Below are 7,450 nucleotides of genomic sequence, written 5' to 3'. Positions count from 1 at the left end.
CAACTAAAATAGGCTGACTGTAAACCAGACACAGAAGAAAACACTTCTCGACACTATAAAGTCTTTTTGTTGAAGCGTATAGCATGAAGTGGGAAAATCCAGATGCTCAGTGTTGTCTGTTTACCTACAAACCAACAATCACCTGTCACATCAACTGTCATCATCGGAAACATAATGAGCCGTCACAAAAATAGATACACATCTGTCCCACTCTACTGTTTTGACTTGATGTAAATTGCACCTTCAGTTCCAGCTGATGCATGTTTTTGTAAAGAAAGCAGAGAGTGGGGGATTTAAATTGGAGCAGTTTAACTAACTGAGTATTTCTCTGTTTCTTCTGTTTCTCTGGGGGGGATGACGTCCATTCATTTATCTGTAGAATGAAGGTAAAAGTTTGGATCTCATACAACAGAGTACAGTTGCTATCATTAACCTGTATGGAATTAGAGTAAAGCGCATTTTATTAATTTCACACAGTTCTGCTCACCTCATGTCTGAGCCATGAGCATCTCTGCAGAGAAGTTGCCAAACTTCACAAAACAAGCTGTTCATTATGTAAAGAGCGAATTGGCAGAAGTTTGCATATTTGCTGTCACGCTTTGTTCCTCAAGTTTCTGTTTTAAAAAAAAAACAGTGGTGGGGAGTGAAATTACTGGTTACATAAGAAACACAATACTTGTTTTGTCATGAGAGAAGCTATGATTTATACCCTCTTTAGAAGAATTTGATCAAACACGGGATATTATTGGTCTCTTTGCAGGGTGTTCCTAGTTGGATGTACTTAGTTGCTTGTTGCCTTCAAAATGTATTAAAAATGTGTTGCCATATTTTTTTGCTATATCAGTGGTGTGGTTTTTTTCCATCTTTAATGCTAAATCATTTGTGATTTGACTGGTCAGTTATGATTTCCACCTTTTATGATGTTATCCAATTAACATAGAACTGGATAATTAGTTCAAATCTGTACAGTCATGGATGGTATATTATTATTGGGTAAAATGACAACTTAGTCTAAGCCATGAAACTACACACTAGTTAGTCCCAAATATGAGAATCTGAATCCAACACTTGTTGTATTCAACTGAAGCTCCATAGAAAGAAGTTTTTAATAAAACCTTGTTTTCTTTGTGGTATAATTTATTCTATTACTCTTTTTTTTAGTGTTATTTACAGGTCATTGTTTAGAACATACCTTTAGCATGATTTGGCACGACACACAATACACTCCTCAAAATAAATAAATAAATGAATAAAGGAACACTTTGAAATTACATCAGATCTCAATGATGGAAGAAAATCATTCTGGATATTTATGCTTATATGGACTGAGTAATCTGTTAGGAATAAAAGGATGCCATGGCAAAATGGTACTCAGTAGTTTGCATGGTCCCCACATGCTTACATGCATGTCTGACGACATCAGGGCTTCTTCTGAAGGATGGTGTCCTGTGGTTCTCCTCCCAGAGCTGGACCAGGGCATCATTGAGCTCCTGCACGGTCTGAGGTGGAACCTGGCAGTGTGGGATGGACTGACACATGATGTGCCAGAGGTCGTCTATTGGATTTAGGTCGGACTACCTCTGCAGTTTCTGTAGGGTCCAGGTATTACCTCATGCTACCTGTAGTGACACTGACCCTACACAAATGCAAAGCTGGTTAAAAAAAATAGCCAGAAAAGATGAGGAGAGAAAATGTGAGTGTCCTCCACCTGTAAAACCATTCCCGCTTCACAGGTTGTCTCATTGTTGCTCCTCTAGTGCACCTGTTGTTAATTTCATCGACACCAAAGCAGCTGAAACTGATTAACAACCCCTTTTGCTGTTTAATTGACCAGATCAGTATCGCAAAAAATCGTATCATTTTATTTCTATACTTTTGTAGAAGTCCAGTGTAAACGGAGGAAATTTGTGCTTCAGCATAAACACTTCTACTTATCTGACTAACCAGGGGCAGAGATTGAAGGATTTCTAACTAGGTTAAAGTAGTTCACAATGACATTTTCAGAAAGCAAACATCTCCTGTGTTTCTCCCCGTTGACACACAGACACATGCATTATGTAGGTGTAATCTGTTCGTGATGTGGCAAGCCTTTATCAGCATTGCTCTGTAGTTTTCTAAGAGTCAGCTTCAGGTTCACACAAGCTTTCGTGCCTTAGCCACTGAGCCGTGCCATCACCACAGCACCTGTCACGACAACTTGACTGATCAACACCTGGTGGACCAGCACGAGGTCGCAAGTCTGTGTTCCAAAGAGAAAAGAGACACAAGTGGATTATAACTATTACGATCAATGATGAAGACATCAAATACTTCAAGGTGAACCTTTCATCAAATGTAAACAAAAGGAGAAAGTAGAATAAAGCGTAAGACTTGAGCACCTCTGAGCATTAAAGAGACAAAGAGATCCCAGAAAACACAGATCCAGTAGTTTTCTGCACTTAGGTTGTCTTGGGTCAAGGGACTTGAGCTTATCCCAGAATGATTTGCTTTAAAGACAGCAAATCCCACCTGAACAGGAAGCTGTCAAAAGTTGTCCACACTCACACCTATGGGTCTTGAGTTTCCCACTCACATAGAACTTCTGACTATAGGTTAAAATCCCAGGAATGCAAAGAAAACATGCAAACTCCTCATGAAAGAACCACTTAACCCAAAGAAATCTGCATCGAGGCAACAATTCCCTCCTCTGAGTCGGCACGTTGCCCATCATTTTCATCAAATTGTCTTTTCTTTCTGTCAGAATTGTGGTTATGAAACTGCTCCTGACAGAAATCAGAAACAAAACACAGAGCTCAAAGTTTGAGCAAAGCAGATGTTCTGCGCTCCTCTCTATAGCTCTTTTGCGCCTCTTTTGTTGTAATTAGTAACCTCTCTTTTCAGTCCAGACGTGCCCTTCTGCTCCTGCCCTCAAGCCAATCTTCCAGCTGCTTTGGGACAGAGTATACACACAAGACACTCCCCAGTTCCTCTGCTGCTCTTTATAACTGGGTGGAGGACAGAGGCCTGTCTACCATTTGCCCTGAGCAGGAGCAGGTCATTGTCCCATTTGTTTGAGGGGGACATGCTTTAATAACTTTTTTTTGTTTTTGTTTGCTTGTTTAATCTGTTTTACTTCATTTACACTTCCTTATTAATATAATATGTTGCTTTTTTAAGTGTTAAATGTACAAAATCTGAAAATTAGAATAAGAATTTCATTATTGGCAAATTTGTTCCAATGTTATCTCTATATAACAGTTAAAACCTAAGAGTTATCTATACTATACAACTCAATACTTAAAAAGTCATTACAGTCATTAAAGATGTATGCTATACAATCATTCCACTCAATATTTCCCAAGAACAACAGTTTTGGCTCCCCTCTGGGGCTCAAGTCTTGAAGGATCTCCAATAAGTTGAGTGGGAGATAAGTGTGAACTGTAGTGTCAGAATTCAGATAGGACCCAAATGTTTAACACGCACCAGCACGTTGTGAGAGAAAACTCTTTACTCATAATAAATTCAGTTCAGCTTTTTTTTATATAGTATCAAATCACAGCAACAGTCACCTCAAGCCACTTTGTTTTGTAAGGTATAGACCACACAGTAATACAGAGAAAACCCCAACAATCAAACTGCCCCTTATGAGCGAGCTTTGGCAACAGTGGGAAGAAAAATCTTCCATTTAATAGGTAGAACAACTGAAAGCATACTGTAGAAAAGATAGCCAGAGATGAATAATAACTAATGATTAAATGCAGAGTGGTGTATAAACACAAAGAAAACAAAAAAGATGTGTGAAGAAGAAACACATTATTGGACATCCCCAGCAGCCAAGGCTTATTGCAACATAACTAAGGGAGGATTCAGGGTCACCTGATCCAACCCTAACTATGTCCTTTATCAGAAAGAAAAGTTGATTTAAGAGAGGAAAGCATAGCTGCCTCCCATTCTACTTTTAAATATGCTACCACAAGTAAGCCCACAGTCTGAGAGCGAAGTAATCTATTGGGGTGATACGGTACTATGAGGTCTTTAAGATGAGATGGGGCCTGATTAAAAAACTATAGCCTATGAAAATAAACAGACTGAGGTACAAAAACAGAGCAGGGCGTGAGCTGAGAAAGCAGAAAGCTACAAAACAGCACAGTAAAGGGAACAGAAAGGGGAAGAAACTAAAGAAGCTAATACTGTCACGGCTGCCGAGGCGAGCCGTGTGGTGTTGGAGGAAAAGGAGGACCCAAAATGCAGGCAGTGACTGATGATTCGAGTGACGTTTATTTACAAATGGTGGAGTGGCAAAAAAACAGGCAATGAGGGAAGAGAGTTAACAGAACAACCTAAACTGGGAAACCTAAATAACAAACCAGAGATCATACGAACGGGGTAAGAGGCAGAGAGACGCAGATGAGGAGCAGGACACCGTGGAACACAGACGAACCGGCAACAGGCAGGCGAACACACAGGGTTTAAATGCACATAGCAGCAATCAAGGGATGAGCAACAGGAGGGGAACACACCTGGGAGAAATCAAAGCTGACGGGACAGGTGAACGTAAACTGAACACACTCACATGAGACAGAGACCTTCAGAATAAAACAGGAAACTCACAGACACAGAACCAGACAAGACACTGAACTAAACAGGCTGATTAACAAACAGACAGTGTGACACCATAGACAGACAGAACACAGAAGTGGGACCAGGGCAAGCAAAGAACAGAAACCTAACAAATGGCAAATCATAACAGAATACATACTCAGAATAAACAAAAGCATAAGGAAACACAAAACGCTGAGTCGGCAGACTCAGGATCATGACAAATAGAAACATATTAACATGGAAATTGATGGAATAAAATAACTGCACATAATTTCAAAATAAACAAACACCTCAGACAGAATAAAGACTAAATAAATTGTCAAAAACTGAACACAAAGACGCCTACATAGATTGTTTTGCATTTAAATACTGAATAAAAGTGGTGCTTAATTGTCCCATCGGACTTTACCTGATTACCATTTGCTTTGACAGTTCTGTTAGCTGCAATGACTCTGAATAGAACAAACTTTGAATTTGGATTGTCCTCAGTGTTTCTGGTGCTGTCAATAGCTGATTTAAGTGCAGAAACTGTTCAGGTCTTTCCTGTGAGTTGGTCACAAATAGTAAGCATCTGCACCAAGCTTTGGAGGTGGTACCTCCATCTGCACCTGTCCCCCACCTCCACCTTCACCTGAGCTTTCTTCTCACTCTTATTTCATCTGTGGGGATATCATCAAGAACCGAGTTTATCTCCTCCTGAACAATGATCTGGGCGTCCAACTTTGTGCCGGCCTTTTCTTGCACAACCATAATTGATTTCCCCCCCTGTTTTTTACTCTTTATAGAAGTCTAGAGAAGCATTCATCATCTCTTTCCTAAATTGAGGAATCACAGGTGGGGGATTTTTGTTATCAGTAACATCCATTTGTTATTTCCTCTTTGTGCTTTAATTTCTGTTTCTGTTGCTGTAAATCAAACTGAATCGGAAATCTTACTAGCTTGAAACATATTTATTCATTAGAAAGAGAGAAAAAAAAGGTGGGGAATAAACACAAGGCAGCGTATTGAAGCCCCAGGAGAGAAAGTCCCCGTAGACTGGATCCTGCCCCGTAGAGATGTGAGGAGTGTGGATTCAAAGACACAACATGTACCACAGCATCAGTAGGCTGAAAATTTACTGCAACAGCTCTGTTTTTGCTGGATTAGTCTGGCTTATTTAGGTTTGAGAGACCGCTGTTATTTGTAACCTGGTGTTGACCAAAAAAGAACATATGCATATGCAACATATACAAGATCCACTTTCACACTGACAAACTCAAAGCTGGTCAGCGGCAGAATAATAGCAAGTCAAGAAGCACAGATTTGCACATCTTGCTGCTTTAGTAAGTTAAGACTTACTTAATGCTGAAAAGCCATTTGCTATAAATCAAAGTGGCATCACCCACTGTGTGCCTGAAGTCCCATTTTAAAGCACATAGTTGAACATTGTGGCCAATCAGGACAACACAAAAAAAACCAACAGCACTGAATACTTACATAGTAGCAATTTCTCAATCACAACTACTGTACAGTATGATCTTGTAAATATAGCCTTGGTAATATCTGAATATTTCCCTGGGATCTCATCTCCAATGGAGAAAATTAGTAGGCTTTTAAATACACTTATGGGGATAGGGGCTCATAGGGGGTCATATGATTGTTGGGTTTTTCTCTGTATCTATTATTGTAGGATCTACTGTACAATATAAAGCACCTTGAGGCAACTGTTGTTGTGATTTGGCACTATATAAATAAAATTGAATTGAATTGATAGTTTGAGTTTCTTTTTTAACATTCTGGCCTAGAGAGAAATATTTTAAACTGCACTCGTGTTTGTAGCAAAGCACGCTGAAAGAGAGCTACCTGTAACAGCTAGGCTGGTAACAAAATATGCCACACTCACTAAGACTGTCTTATGCAGGGCATTTATTGTCATTTATTGTCTTTATGGTTAACTAAGAAACCCCATGCAAAGGACATTTACAAAAATGTGAAATACTACCGCTGAAGTCCACATGCAGAAGCCCAGAAACATGTTCACTAAAAAGAAATACAACATATATTGTGTAGGTATAACCTTCAAGTAACACCTCGCCACCAGGTTTGCCAGTGAAAAGGTTGCAGGGATTCTTTGGAGGTTGGTGCAGTCACTCATGGTGGGGAATGGGAATGAAGGGATTATGACAAGCTGTCAGCATTTCCCTTATACTAAGACACACACACATGTAAAAGAAGCTGATCAAATTAGGCTGTCAAACTGTGTTCTCTCTCTCTGTCTTTTCCTCTCTCTCGACCCTCTTGTGAGACTTTTCTGGCCCAAGCCTCTGAGCACAGTGACATCATCAGGTAGAAATGATTGGATTGAGGGGCTTAGGCCCTCTCAGTGAGATAAGAGACTAAGAGCCCATTCAGACTGGGACAGAGAGCAAAACATGACCTGTGGCAGATTTCAGTTGAAGGTCATTGTTTGCACATTTGCGAAAAAACAGAGCTAAACACATCTTTAAAAAATGAAAGTGTGATTTACACGTCCAGTAAAATTACAGAAATGCTTCTGAAATGTTGATTTACTCTTGTTATTTACTGAGTTAAAAATGTATTTTAATTTTACTTAGAAGTATACTCAGACATACATATCCACCATTCAATGAAAACACTGTTTCTCTCGATGAGGTCGTCACCTGAAATGGTTTTCTACCAGTCTTGAAGGAGTTTCAGAGATGCTGAGCACTTGTTGGCTCTTTTGCCTTCACTCTGCGGTCCATCTCATCCTAAACCATCTCCATTGAGTTTAGTTGTGACTGTGGAGGGCAGGCCATCTGGCGCAGCACTCCATCACTTTCCTTCTTGGTCAAATAGTCCTTACACAGCCTGGAGGTTTTCTTGGGGT

The 7,450-nt window shown here is 39.8% G+C and overlaps 1 long non-coding RNA gene across 1 annotated transcript; it reads right to left on the bottom strand.

Moving 5' to 3' along the window:
* Nucleotides 1-291: 291 nt before the first annotated feature.
* On the bottom strand, nucleotides 292-1,716 carry LOC120440054. Its single transcript, XR_005612925.1, has 3 exons — nucleotides 1,403-1,716; nucleotides 488-614; nucleotides 292-373 (listed from the first exon to the last, which is right to left on the bottom strand). It is a non-coding gene; the product is annotated as an uncharacterized LOC120440054 (long non-coding RNA).
* Between the last annotated feature and the right edge of the window lie 5,734 nt (nucleotides 1,717-7,450).

Source organism: Oreochromis aureus, linkage group 4 (genome assembly GCF_013358895.1).
Source record: "Oreochromis aureus strain Israel breed Guangdong linkage group 4, ZZ_aureus, whole genome shotgun sequence".
Classification (NCBI taxonomy): Eukaryota; Metazoa; Chordata; class Actinopteri; order Cichliformes; family Cichlidae; genus Oreochromis; species Oreochromis aureus.
This window is presented reverse-complemented; position numbering and strand designations above follow the sequence as displayed.